The sequence below is a fragment of the Phyllobates terribilis genome, unplaced genomic scaffold (assembly GCF_046119375.1).
Source record: "Phyllobates terribilis strain yellow unplaced genomic scaffold, ASM4611937v1 Scaffold_1024__1_contigs__length_465996, whole genome shotgun sequence".
NCBI lineage: Eukaryota > Metazoa > Chordata > Amphibia > Anura > Dendrobatidae > Phyllobates > Phyllobates terribilis.
Window position 1 is genome coordinate 153177 of NW_027363784.1, and position 13192 is coordinate 166368.

General features: G+C 44.8%; 10 non-coding genes across 10 annotated transcripts; all 10 read right to left on the reverse strand.

Annotated features, from left to right (window-relative positions):
- Nucleotides 1-206: 206 nt before the first annotated feature.
- On the reverse strand, nucleotides 207-397 carry LOC141241701 (U2 spliceosomal RNA). Its single transcript, XR_012306402.1, has one exon. It is a non-coding gene; the product is annotated as a U2 spliceosomal RNA (small nuclear RNA).
- Nucleotides 398-1512: 1115 nt separating this feature from the next.
- Nucleotides 1513-1703, reverse strand: LOC141241704 (U2 spliceosomal RNA). Its single transcript, XR_012306403.1, has one exon. It is a non-coding gene; the product is annotated as a U2 spliceosomal RNA (small nuclear RNA).
- Nucleotides 1704-2821: 1118 nt separating this feature from the next.
- LOC141241706 (U2 spliceosomal RNA) lies at nucleotides 2822-3012 on the reverse strand. The gene has a single exon (XR_012306405.1). It is a non-coding gene; the product is annotated as a U2 spliceosomal RNA (small nuclear RNA).
- Nucleotides 3013-4127: 1115 nt separating this feature from the next.
- Nucleotides 4128-4318, reverse strand: LOC141241869 (U2 spliceosomal RNA). The gene has a single exon (XR_012306562.1). It is a non-coding gene; the product is annotated as a U2 spliceosomal RNA (small nuclear RNA).
- Nucleotides 4319-5433: 1115 nt separating this feature from the next.
- On the reverse strand, nucleotides 5434-5624 carry LOC141241707 (U2 spliceosomal RNA). The gene has a single exon (XR_012306406.1). It is a non-coding gene; the product is annotated as a U2 spliceosomal RNA (small nuclear RNA).
- Nucleotides 5625-6739: 1115 nt separating this feature from the next.
- On the reverse strand, nucleotides 6740-6930 carry LOC141241870 (U2 spliceosomal RNA). The gene has a single exon (XR_012306563.1). It is a non-coding gene; the product is annotated as a U2 spliceosomal RNA (small nuclear RNA).
- A 1115-nt stretch (nucleotides 6931-8045) lies between these two features.
- On the reverse strand, nucleotides 8046-8236 carry LOC141241708 (U2 spliceosomal RNA). Its single transcript, XR_012306407.1, has one exon. It is a non-coding gene; the product is annotated as a U2 spliceosomal RNA (small nuclear RNA).
- Nucleotides 8237-9351: 1115 nt separating this feature from the next.
- Nucleotides 9352-9542, reverse strand: LOC141241830 (U2 spliceosomal RNA). The gene has a single exon (XR_012306524.1). It is a non-coding gene; the product is annotated as a U2 spliceosomal RNA (small nuclear RNA).
- Nucleotides 9543-10657: 1115 nt separating this feature from the next.
- On the reverse strand, nucleotides 10658-10848 carry LOC141241709 (U2 spliceosomal RNA). The gene has a single exon (XR_012306408.1). It is a non-coding gene; the product is annotated as a U2 spliceosomal RNA (small nuclear RNA).
- A 1115-nt stretch (nucleotides 10849-11963) lies between these two features.
- Nucleotides 11964-12154, reverse strand: LOC141241710 (U2 spliceosomal RNA). The gene has a single exon (XR_012306409.1). It is a non-coding gene; the product is annotated as a U2 spliceosomal RNA (small nuclear RNA).
- Nucleotides 12155-13192: the final 1038 nt, after the last annotated feature.

Below are 13192 nucleotides of genomic sequence, written 5' to 3' on the forward strand. Positions count from 1 at the left end.
ATCACATTACATGGCAATGCAATGCACAGTTGCTGAAGTTGAACCAAAATGAGCTTGTAATCTGGCTTCTGCAACTTTGAACATGAAAAATCCAATGAGGAGAAGAAAAGCAAAGCCAAAGAGTCCATCCCAAAATCCGACAAACAAGCAAAATGAACAAAAAACATTGAATTCAATTCTTTCTGATTTTAGAAACTGCATTAAAGAAGGGGTGCACCGGTCCTGGAGATACTGCAATACCAGGTCAATGCGTGGAGTGGACAGAGCAAGCTCTTTTTCCATCTCCCTGTTCTAAAAATCCATTTAATATATGGTCCCCAGATAGGGGACGTATCAGATATTAAACTGATAAGAACAGATACTACACTTGATCTTAGCCAAAAGGCCGAGAAGCGATAACCAGAATTGGTTTCAAACTACGGAGCCACCCAAGGATCCTGAAAAGTCCATTTGTGGAGATGAGCTCCTGGACTCCCGTTAAGAAGACATGTTGTCAACCTCTAGATCCCTTACATGCCTGCACTTTTCGGCTTGCTGCTGCTGCAATCCACGCGTTTTAGATCTGCATAACTCTACCTCTTTAAACACAGCACCTTCACCCCCTGCTGTTCCCACCCGCCTCAACACCGTTGGAAGGGAGGAGAACCAATTAAGGCGGGGGGTGGGGTGGAACGAGCAGCTGTCTACCCTTAGCAGGAGGGCTCCTGATTACATACCTCTCCTGCTGCTGCTGCTGCTGGCTGTCCAGCAGCAGACTGAAGGTGGCTGCTGCTGTGCACAGGTATATAAAGGCTCAGAGCCTATTATGACACGCGCAGCCAGCGTTCCATTGCCACATTCCATCTACTGCAGGCAGGATACCTGGCTGGCTGAATGTCGCTGAGAAGCTCACAGAGACCGCCATAAGCAACAGTTTAACAGAATGCCACAGACTAATCAACCAAACTTTTTGGGTTGGGTTCTCTTTTATAGTCTGCAGGCATTAAATGAAAGAAGTCAGTGTTCCAGCAGAAGGAGACAACGTTTCAGAAAAGGCATTGTAGCAAACCAAAAAAGAAATTTTAAGCGCAGCAGAGTAACCAGCGCACATACCTGTTAGCTCAGGTGAGTTTAAAAGGCTGCTGTTGATAACAAGGGCATTTGCTAAATAGATGGTGTGTGTGCAACAATATACTGAAAGGTCAATTATATTGTGCAGCTTATCTCACCACCTGTAGTTATTTAGGTGAAAGCTCCAAAATGCTTGCCTAATATGTCTGTTTATCCAAAAGGAAGTAAAAAGGGAGAGCTAGAAAGATAGCATTGCATCACATTACATGGCAATGCAATGCACAGTTGCTGAAGTTGAACCAAAATGAGCTTGTAATCTGGCTTCTGCAACTTTGAACATGAAAAATCCAATGAGGAGAAGAAAAGCAAAGCCAAAGAGTCCATCCCAAAATCCGACAAACAAGCAAAATGAACAAAAAACATTGAATTCAATTCTTTCTGATTTTAGAAACTGCATTAAAGAAGGGGTGCACCGGTCCTGGAGATACTGCAATACCAGGTCAATGCGTGGAGTGGACAGAGCAAGCTCTTTTTCCATCTCCCTGTTCTAAAAATCCATTTAATATATGGTCCCCAGATAGGGGACGTATCAGATATTAAACTGATAAGAACAGATACTACACTTGATCTTAGCCAAAAGGCCGAGAAGCGATAACCAGAATTGGTTTCAAACTACGGAGCCACCCAAGGATCCTGAAAAGTCCATTTGTGGAGATGAGCTCCTGGACTCCCGTTAAGAAGACATGTTGTCAACCTCTAGATCCCTTACATGCCTGCACTTTTCAGCTTGCTGCTGCTGCAATCCACGCGTTTTAGATCTGCATAACTCCACCTCTTTAAACACAGCACCTTCACCCCCTGCTGTTCCCACCCGCCTCAACACCGTTGGAAGGGAGGAGAACCAATTAAGGCGGGGGGTGGGGTGGAACGAGCAGCTGTCTACCCTTAGCAGGAGGGCTCCTGATTACATACCTCTCCTGCTGCTGCTGCTGCTGCAGGCTGTCCAGCAGCAGACTGAAGGTGGCTGCTGCTGTGCACAGGTATATAAAGGCTCAGAGCCTATTATGACACGCGCAGCCAGCGTTCCATTGCCACATTCCATCTACTGCAGGCAGGATACCTGGCTGGCTGAATGTCGCTGAGAAGCTCACAGAGACCGCCATAAGCAACAGTTTAACAGAATGCCACAGACTAATCAACCAAACTTTTTGGGTTGGGTTCTCTTTTATAGTCTGCAGGCATTAAATGAAAGAAGTCAGTGTTCCAGCAGAAGGAGACAACGTTTCAGAAAAGGCATTGTAGCAAACCAAAAAAGAAATTTTAAGCGCAGCAGAGTAACCAGCGCACATACCTGTTAGCTCAGGTGAGTTTAAAAGGCTGCTGTTGATAACAAGGGCATTTGCTAAATAGATGGTGTGTGTGCAACAATATACTGAAAGGTCAATTATATTGTGCAGCTTATCTCACCACCTGTAGTTATTTAGGTGAAAGCTCCAAAATGCTTGCCTAATATGTCTGTTTATCCAAAAGGAAGTAAAAAGGGAGAGCTAGAAAGATAGCATTGCATCACATTACATGGCAATGCAATGCACAGTTGCTGAAGTTGAACCAAAATGAGCTTGTAATCTGGCTTCTGCAACTTTGAACATGAAAAATCCAATGAGGAGAAGAAAAGCAAAGCCAAAGAGTCCATCCCAAAATCCGACAAACAAGCAAAATGAACAAAAAACATTGAATTCAATTCTTTCTGATTTTAGAAACTGCATTAAAGAAGGGGTGCACCGGTCCTGGAGATACTGCAATACCAGGTCAATGCGTGGAGTGGACAGAGCAAGCTCTTTTTCCATCTCCCTGTTCTAAAAATCCATTTAATATATGGTCCCCAGATAGGGGACGTATCAGATATTAAACTGATAAGAACAGATACTACACTTGATCTTAGCCAAAAGGCCGAGAAGCGATAACCAGAATTGGTTTCAAACTACGGAGCCACCCAAGGATCCTGAAAAGTCCATTTGTGGAGATGAGCTCCTGGACTCCCGTTAAGAAGACATGTTGTCAACCTCTAGATCCCTTACATGCCTGCACTTTTCGGCTTGCTGCTGCTGCAATCCACGCGTTTTAGATCTGCATAACTCCACCTCTTTAAACACAGCACCTTCACCCCCTGCTGTTTCCACCCGCCTCAACACCGTTGGAAGGGAGGAGAACCAATTAAGGCGGGGGGTGGGGTGGAACGAGCAGCTGTCTACCCTTAGCAGGAGGGCTCCTGATTACATACCTCTCCTGCTGCTGCTGCTGCTGGCTGTCCAGCAGCAGACTGAAGGTGGCTGCTGCTGTGCACAGGTATATAAAGGCTCAGAGCCTATTATGACACGCGCAGCCAGCGTTCCATTGCCACATTCCATCTACTGCAGGCAGGATACCTGGCTGGCTGAATGTCGCTGAGAAGCTCACAGAGACCGCCATAAGCAACAGTTTAACAGAATGCCACAGACTAATCAACCAAACTTTTTGGGTTGGGTTCTCTTTTATAGTCTGCAGGCATTAAATGAAAGAAGTCAGTGTTCCAGCAGAAGGAGACAACGTTTCAGAAAAGGCATTGTAGCAAACCAAAAAAGAAATTTTAAGCGCAGCAGAGTAACCAGCGCACATACCTGTTAGCTCAGGTGAGTTTAAAAGGCTGCTGTTGATAACAAGGGCATTTGCTAAATAGATGGTGTGTGTGCAACAATATACTGAAAGGTCAATTATATTGTGCAGCTTATCTCACCACCTGTAGTTATTTAGGTGAAAGCTCCAAAATGCTTGCCTAATATGTCTGTTTATCCAAAAGGAAGTAAAAAGGGAGAGCTAGAAAGATAGCATTGCATCACATTACATGGCAATGCAATGCACAGTTGCTGAAGTTGAACCAAAATGAGCTTGTAATCTGGCTTCTGCAACTTTGAACATGAAAAATCCAATGAGGAGAAGAAAAGCAAAGCCAAAGAGTCCATCCCAAAATCCGACAAACAAGCAAAATGAACAAAAAACATTGAATTCAATTCTTTCTGATTTTAGAAACTGCATTAAAGAAGGGGTGCACCGGTCCTGGAGATACTGCAATACCAGGTCAATGCGTGGAGTGGACAGAGCAAGCTCTTTTTCCATCTCTCTGTTCTAAAAATCCATTTAATATATGGTCCCCAGATAGGGGACGTATCAGATATTAAACTGATAAGAACAGATACTACACTTGATCTTAGCCAAAAGGCCGAGAAGCGATAACCAGAATTGGTTTCAAACTACGGAGCCACCCAAGGATCCTGAAAAGTCCATTTGTGGAGATGAGCTCCTGGACTCCCGTTAAGAAGACATGTTGTCAACCTCTAGATCCCTTACATGCCTGCACTTTTCGGCTTGCTGCTGCTGCAATCCACGCGTTTTAGATCTGCATAACTCCACCTCTTTAAACACAGCACCTTCACCCCCTGCTGTTCCCACCCGCCTCAACACCGTTGGAAGGGAGGAGAACCAATTAAGGCGGGGGGTGGGGTGGAACGAGCAGCTGTCTACCCTTAGCAGGAGGGCTCCTGATTACATACCTCTCCTGCTGCTGCTGCTGCTGGCTGTCCAGCAGCAGACTGAAGGTGGCTGCTGCTGTGCACAGGTATATAAAGGCTCAGAGCCTATTATGACACGCGCAGCCAGCGTTCCATTGCCACATTCCATCTACTGCAGGCAGGATACCTGGCTGGCTGAATGTCGCTGAGAAGCACACAGAGACCGCCATAAGCAACAGTTTAACAGAATGCCACAGACTAATCAACCAAACTTTTTGGGTTGGGTTCTCTTTTATAGTCTGCAGGCATTAAATGAAAGAAGTCAGTGTTCCAGCAGAAGGAGACAACGTTTCAGAAAAGGCATTGTAGCAAACCAAAAAAGAAATTTTAAGCGCAGCAGAGTAACCAGCGCACATACCTGTTAGCTCAGGTGAGTTTAAAAGGCTGCTGTTGATAACAAGGGCATTTGCTAAATAGATGGTGTGTGTGCAACAATATACTGAAAGGTCAATTATATTGTGCAGCTTATCTCACCACCTGTAGTTATTTAGGTGAAAGCTCCAAAATGCTTGCCTAATATGTCTGTTTATCCAAAAGGAAGTAAAAAGGGAGAGCTAGAAAGATAGCATTGCATCACATTACATGGCAATGCAATGCACAGTTGCTGAAGTTGAACCAAAATGAGCTTGTAATCTGGCTTCTGCAACTTTGAACATGAAAAATCCAATGAGGAGAAGAAAAGCAAAGCCAAAGAGTCCATCCCAAAATCCGACAAACAAGCAAAATGAACAAAAAACATTGAATTCAATTCTTTCTGATTTTAGAAACTGCATTAAAGAAGGGGTGCACCGGTCCTGGAGATACTGCAATACCAGGTCAATGCGTGGAGTGGACAGAGCAAGCTCTTTTTCCATCTCCCTGTTCTAAAAATCCATTTAATATATGGTCCCCAGATAGGGGACGTATCAGATATTAAACTGATAAGAACAGATACTACACTTGATCTTAGCCAAAAGGCCGAGAAGCGATAACCAGAATTGGTTTCAAACTACGGAGCCACCCAAGGATCCTGAAAAGTCCATTTGTGGAGATGAGCTCCTGGACTCCCGTTAAGAAGACATGTTGTCAACCTCTAGATCCCTTACATGCCTGCACTTTTCGGCTTGCTGCTGCTGCAATCCACGCGTTTTAGATCTGCATAACTCCACCTCTTTAAACACAGCACCTTCACCCCCTGCTGTTCCCACCCGCCTCAACACCGTTGGAAGGGAGGAGAACCAATTAAGGCGGGGGGTGGGGTGGAACGAGCAGCTGTCTACCCTTAGCAGGAGGGCTCCTGATTACATACCTCTCCTGCTGCTGCTGCTGCTGGCTGTCCAGCAGCAGACTGAAGGTGGCTGCTGCTGTGCACAGGTATATAAAGGCTCAGAGCCTATTATGACACGCGCAGCCAGCGTTCCATTGCCACATTCCATCTACTGCAGGCAGGATACCTGGCTGGCTGAATGTCGCTGAGAAGCTCACAGAGACCGCCATAAGCAACAGTTTAACAGAATGCCACAGACTAATCAACCAAACTTTTTGGGTTGGGTTCTCTTTTATAGTCTGCAGGCATTAAATGAAAGAAGTCAGTGTTCCAGCAGAAGGAGACAACGTTTCAGAAAAGGCATTGTAGCAAACCAAAAAAGAAATTTTAAGTGCAGCAGAGTAACCAGCGCACATACCTGTTAGCTCAGGTGAGTTTAAAAGGCTGCTGTTGATAACAAGGGCATTTGCTAAATAGATGGTGTGTGTGCAACAATATACTGAAAGGTCAATTATATTGTGCAGCTTATCTCACCACCTGTAGTTATTTAGGTGAAAGCTCCAAAATGCTTGCCTAATATGTCTGTTTATCCAAAAGGAAGTAAAAAGGGAGAGCTAGAAAGATAGCATTGCATCACATTACATGGCAATGCAATGCACAGTTGCTGAAGTTGAACCAAAATGAGCTTGTAATCTGGCTTCTGCAACTTTGAACATGAAAAATCCAATGAGGAGAAGAAAAGCAAAGCCAAAGAGTCCATCCCAAAATCCGACAAACAAGCAAAATGAACAAAAAACATTGAATTCAATTCTTTCTGATTTTAGAAACTGCATTAAAGAAGGGGTGCACCGGTCCTGGAGATACTGCAATACCAGGTCAATGCGTGGAGTGGACAGAGCAAGCTCTTTTTCCATCTCTCTGTTCTAAAAATCCATTTAATATATGGTCCCCAGATAGGGGACGTATCAGATATTAAACTGATAAGAACAGATACTACACTTGATCTTAGCCAAAAGGCCGAGAAGCGATAACCAGAATTGGTTTCAAACTACGGAGCCACCCAAGGATCCTGAAAAGTCCATTTGTGGAGATGAGCTCCTGGACTCCCGTTAAGAAGACATGTTGTCAACCTCTAGATCCCTTACATGCCTGCACTTTTCGGCTTGCTGCTGCTGCAATCCACGCGTTTTAGATCTGCATAACTCCACCTCTTTAAACACAGCACCTTCACCCCCTGCTGTTCCCACCCGCCTCAACACCGTTGGAAGGGAGGAGAACCAATTAAGGCGGGGGGTGGGGTGGAACGAGCAGCTGTCTACCCTTAGCAGGAGGGCTCCTGATTACATACCTCTCCTGCTGCTGCTGCTGCTGGCTGTCCAGCAGCAGACTGAAGGTGGCTGCTGCTGTGCACAGGTATATAAAGGCTCAGAGCCTATTATGACACGCGCAGCCAGCGTTCCATTGCCACATTCCATCTACTGCAGGCAGGATACCTGGCTGGCTGAATGTCGCTGAGAAGCTCACAGAGACCGCCATAAGCAACAGTTTAACAGAATGCCACAGACTAATCAACCAAACTTTTTGGGTTGGGTTCTCTTTTATAGTCTGCAGGCATTAAATGAAAGAAGCCAGTGTTCCAGCAGAAGGAGACAACGTTTCAGAAAAGGCATTGTAGCAAACCAAAAAAGAAATTTTAAGCGCAGCAGAGTAACCAGCGCACATACCTGTTAGCTCAGGTGAGTTTAAAAGGCTGCTGTTGATAACAAGGGCATTTGCTAAATAGATGGTGTGTGTGCAGCAATATACTGAAAGGTCAATTATATTGTGCAGCTTATCTCACCACCTGTAGTTATTTAGGTGAAAGCTCCAAAATGCTTGCCTAATATGTCTGTTTATCCAAAAGGAAGTAAAAAGGGAGAGCTAGAAAGATAGCATTGCATCACATTACATGGCAATGCAATGCACAGTTGCTGAAGTTGAACCAAAATGAGCTTGTAATCTGGCTTCTGCAACTTTGAACATGAAAAATCCAATGAGGAGAAGAAAAGCAAAGCCAAAGAGTCCATCCCAAAATCCGACAAACAAGCAAAATGAACAAAAAACATTGAATTCAATTCTTTCTGATTTTAGAAACTGCATTAAAGAAGGGGTGCACCGGTCCTGGAGATACTGCAATACCAGGTCAATGCGTGGAGTGGACAGAGCAAGCTCTTTTTCCATCTCCCTGTTCTAAAAATCCATTTAATATATGGTCCCCAGATAGGGGACGTATCAGATATTAAACTGATAAGAACAGATACTACACTTGATCTTAGCCAAAAGGCCGAGAAGCGATAACCAGAATTGGTTTCAAACTACGGAGCCACCCAAGGATCCTGAAAAGTCCATTTGTGGAGATGAGCTCCTGGACTCCCGTTAAGAAGACATGTTGTCAACCTCTAGATCCCTTACATGCCTGCACTTTTCGGCTTGCTGCTGCTGCAATCCACGCGTTTTAGATCTGCATAACTCCACCTCTTTAAACACAGCACCTTCACCCCCTGCTGTTCCCACCCGCCTCAACACCGTTGGAAGGGAGGAGAACCAATTAAGGCGGGGGGTGGGGTGGAACGAGCAGCTGTCTACCCTTAGCAGGAGGGCTCCTGATTACATACCTCTCCTGCTGCTGCTGCTGCTGGCTGTCCAGCAGCAGACTGAAGGTGGCTGCTGCTGTGCACAGGTATATAAAGGCTCAGAGCCTATTATGACACGCGCAGCCAGCGTTCCATTGCCACATTCCATCTACTGCAGGCAGGATACCTGGCTGGCTGAATGTCGCTGAGAAGCTCACAGAGACCGCCATAAGCAACAGTTTAACAGAATGCCACAGACTAATCAACCAAACTTTTTGGGTTGGGTTCTCTTTTATAGTCTGCAGGCATTAAATGAAAGAAGTCAGTGTTCCAGCAGAAGGAGACAACGTTTCAGAAAAGGCATTGTAGCAAACCAAAAAAGAAATTTTAAGCGCAGCAGAGTAACCAGCGCACATACCTGTTAGCTCAGGTGAGTTTAAAAGGCTGCTGTTGATAACAAGGGCATTTGCTAAATAGATGGTGTGTGTGCAACAATATACTGAAAGGTCAATTATATTGTGCAGCTTATCTCACCACCTGTAGTTATTTAGGTGAAAGCTCCAAAATGCTTGCCTAATATGTCTGTTTATCCAAAAGGAAGTAAAAAGGGAGAGCTAGAAAGATAGCATTGCATCACATTACATGGCAATGCAATGCACAGTTGCTGAAGTTGAACCAAAATGAGCTTGTAATCTGGCTTCTGCAACTTTGAACATGAAAAATCCAATGAGGAGAAGAAAAGCAAAACCAAAGAGTCCATCCCAAAATCCGACAAACAAGCAAAATGAACAAAAAACATTGAATTCAATTCTTTCTGATTTTAGAAACTGCATTAAAGAAGGGGTGCACCGGTCCTGGAGATACTGCAATACCAGGTCAATGCGTGGAGTGGACAGAGCAAGCTCTTTTTCCATCTCCCTGTTCTAAAAATCCATTTAATATATGGTCCCCAGATAGGGGACGTATCAGATATTAAACTGATAAGAACAGATACTACACTTGATCTTAGCCAAAAGGCCAAGAAGCGATAACCAGAATTGGTTTCAAACTACGGAGCCACCCAAGGATCCTGAAAAGTCCATTTGTGGAGATGAGCTCCTGGACTCCCGTTAAGAAGACATGTTGTCAACCTCTAGATCCCTTACATGCCTGCACTTTTCGGCTTGCTGCTGCTGCAATCCACGCGTTTTAGATCTGCATAACTCCACCTCTTTAAACACAGCACCTTCACCCCCTGCTGTTCCCACCCGCCTCAACACCGTTGGAAGGGAGGAGAACCAATTAAGGCGGGGGGTGGGGTGGAACGAGCAGCTGTCTACCCTTAGCAGGAGGGCTCCTGATTACATACCTCTCCTGCTGCTGCTGCTGCTGGCTGTCCAGCAGCAGACTGAAGGTGGCTGCTGCTGTGCACAGGTATATAAAGGCTCAGAGCCTATTATGACACGCGCAGCCAGCGTTCCATTGCCACATTCCATCTACTGCAGGCAGGATACCTGGCTGGCTGAATGTCGCTGAGAAGCTCACAGAGACCGCCATAAGCAACAGTTTAACAGAATGCCACAGACTAATCAACCAAACTTTTTGGGTTGGGTTCTCTTTTATAGTCTGCAGGCATTAAATGAAAGAAGTCAGTGTTCCAGCAGAAGGAGACAACGTTTCAGAAAAGGCATTGTAGCAAACCAAAAAAGAAATTTTAAGCGCAGCAGAGTAACCAGCGCACATACCTGTTAGCTCAGGTGAGTTTAAAAGGCTGCTGTTGATAACAAGGGCATTTGCTAAATAGATGGTGTGTGTGCAACAATATACTGAAAGGTCAATTATATTGTGCAGCTTATCTCACCACCTGTAGTTATTTAGGTGAAAGCTCCAAAATGCTTGCCTAATATGTCTGTTTATCCAAAAGGAAGTAAAAAGGGAGAGCTAGAAAGATAGCATTGCATCACATTACATGGCAATGCAATGCACAGTTGCTGAAGTTGAACCAAAATGAGCTTGTAATCTGGCTTCTGCAACTTTGAACATGAAAAATCCAATGAGGAGAAGAAAAGCAAAGCCAAAGAGTCCATCCCAAAATCCGACAAACAAGCAAAATGAACAAAAAACATTGAATTCAATTCTTTCTGATTTTAGAAACTGCATTAAAGAAGGGGTGCACCGGTCCTGGAGATACTGCAATACCAGGTCAATGCGTGGAGTGGACAGAGCAAGCTCTTTTTCCATCTCCCTGTTCTAAAAATCCATTTAATATATGGTCCCCAGATAGGGGACGTATCAGATATTAAACTGATAAGAACAGATACTACACTTGATCTTAGCCAAAAGGCCGAGAAGCGATAACCAGAATTGGTTTCAAACTACGGAGCCACCCAAGGATCCTGAAAAGTCCATTTGTGGAGATGAGCTCCTGGACTCCCGTTAAGAAGACATGTTGTCAACCTCTAGATCCCTTACATGCCTGCACTTTTCGGCTTGCTGCTGCTGCAATCCACGCGTTTTAGATCTGCATAACTCCACCTCTTTAAACACAGCACCTTCACCCCCTGCTGTTCCCACCCGCCTCAACACCGTTGGAAGGGAGGAGAACCAATTAAGGCGGGGGGTGGGGTGGAACGAGCAGCTGTCTACCCTTAGCAGGAGGGCTCCTGATTACATACCTCTCCTGCTGCTGCTGCTGCTGGCTGTCCAGCAGCAGACTGAAGGTGGCTGCTGCTGTGCACAGGTATATAAAGGCTCAGAGCCTATTATGACACGCGCAGCCAGCGTTCCATTGCCACATTCCATCTACTGCAGGCAGGATACCTGGCTGGCTGAATGTCGCTGAGAAGCTCACAGAGACCGCCATAAGCAACAGTTTAACAGAATGCCACAGACTAATCAACCAAACTTTTTGGGTTGGGTTCTCTTTTATAGTCTGCAGGCATTAAATGAAAGAAGTCAGTGTTCCAGCAGAAGGAGACAACGTTTCAGAAAAGGCATTGTAGCAAACCAAAAAAGAAATTTTAAGCGCAGCAGAGTAACCAGCGCACATACCTGTTAGCTCAGGTGAGTTTAAAAGGCTGCTGTTGATAACAAGGGCATTTGCTAAATAGATGGTGTGTGTGCAACAATATACTGAAAGGTCAATTATATTGTGCAGCTTATCTCACCACCTGTAGTTATTTAGGTGAAAGCTCCAAAATGCTTGCCTAATATGTCTGTTTATCCAAAAGGAAGTAAAAAGGGAGAGCTAGAAAGATAGCATTGCATCACATTACATGGCAATGCAATGCACAGTTGCTGAAGTTGAACCAAAATGAGCTTGTAATCTGGCTTCTGCAACTTTGAACATGAAAAATCCAATGAGGAGAAGAAAAGCAAAGCCAAAGAGTCCATCCCAAAATCCGACAAACAAGCAAAATGAACAAAAAACATTGAATTCAATTCTTTCTGATTTTAGAAACTGCATTAAAGAAGGGGTGCACCGGTCCTGGAGATACTGCAATACCAGGTCAATGCGTGGAGTGGACAGAGCAAGCTCTTTTTCCATCTCCCTGTTCTAAAAATCCATTTAATATATGGTCCCCAGATAGGGGACGTATCAGATATTAAACTGATAAGAACAGATACTACACTTGATCTTAGCCAAAAGGCCGAGAAGCGATAACCAGAATTGGTTTCAAACTACAGAGCCACCCAAGGATCCTGAAAAGTCCATTTGTGGAGATGAGCTCCTGGACTCCCGTTAAGAAGACATGTTGTCAACCTCTAGATCCCTTACATGCCTGCACTTTTCGGCTTGCTGCTGCTGCAATCCACGCGTTTTAGATCTGCATAACTCCACCTCTTTAAACACAGCACCTTCACCCCCTGCTGTTCCCACCCGCCTCAACACCGTTGGAAGGGAGGAGAACCAATTAAGGCGGGGGGTGGGGTGGAACGAGCAGCTGTCTACCCTTAGCAGGAGGGCTCCTGATTACATACCTCTCCTGCTGCTGCTGCTGCTGCTGGCTGTCCAGCAGCAGACTGAAGGTGGCTGCTGCTGTGCACAGGTATATAAAGGCTCAGAGCCTATTATGACACGCGCAGCCAGCGTTCCATTGTCACATTCCATCTACTGCAGGCAGGATACCTGGCTGGCTGAATGTCGCTGAGAAGCTCACAGAGACCGCCATAAGCAACAGTTTAACAGAATGCCACAGACTAATCAACCAAACTTTTTGGGTTGGGTTCTCTTTTATAGTCTGCAGGCATTAAATGAAAGAAGTCAGTGTTCCAGCAGAAGGAGACAACGTTTCAGAAAAGGCATTGTAGCAAACCAAAAAAGAAATTTTAAGCGCAGCAGAGTAACCAGCGCACATACCTGTTAGCTCAGGTGAGTTTAAAAGGCTGCTGTTGATAACAAGGGCATTTGCTAAATAGATGGTGTGTGTGCAACAATATACTGAAAGGTCAATTATATTGTGCAGCTTATCTCACCACCTGTAGTTATTTAGGTGAAAGCTCCAAAATGCTTGCCTAATATGTCTGTTTATCCAAAAGGAAGTAAAAAGGGAGAGCTAGAAAGATAGCATTGCATCACATTACATGGCAATGCAATGCACAGTTGCTGAAGTTGAACCAAAATGAGCTTGTAATCTGGCTTCTGCAACTTTGAACATGAAAAATCCAATGAGGAGAAGAAAAGCAAAGCCAAAGAGTCC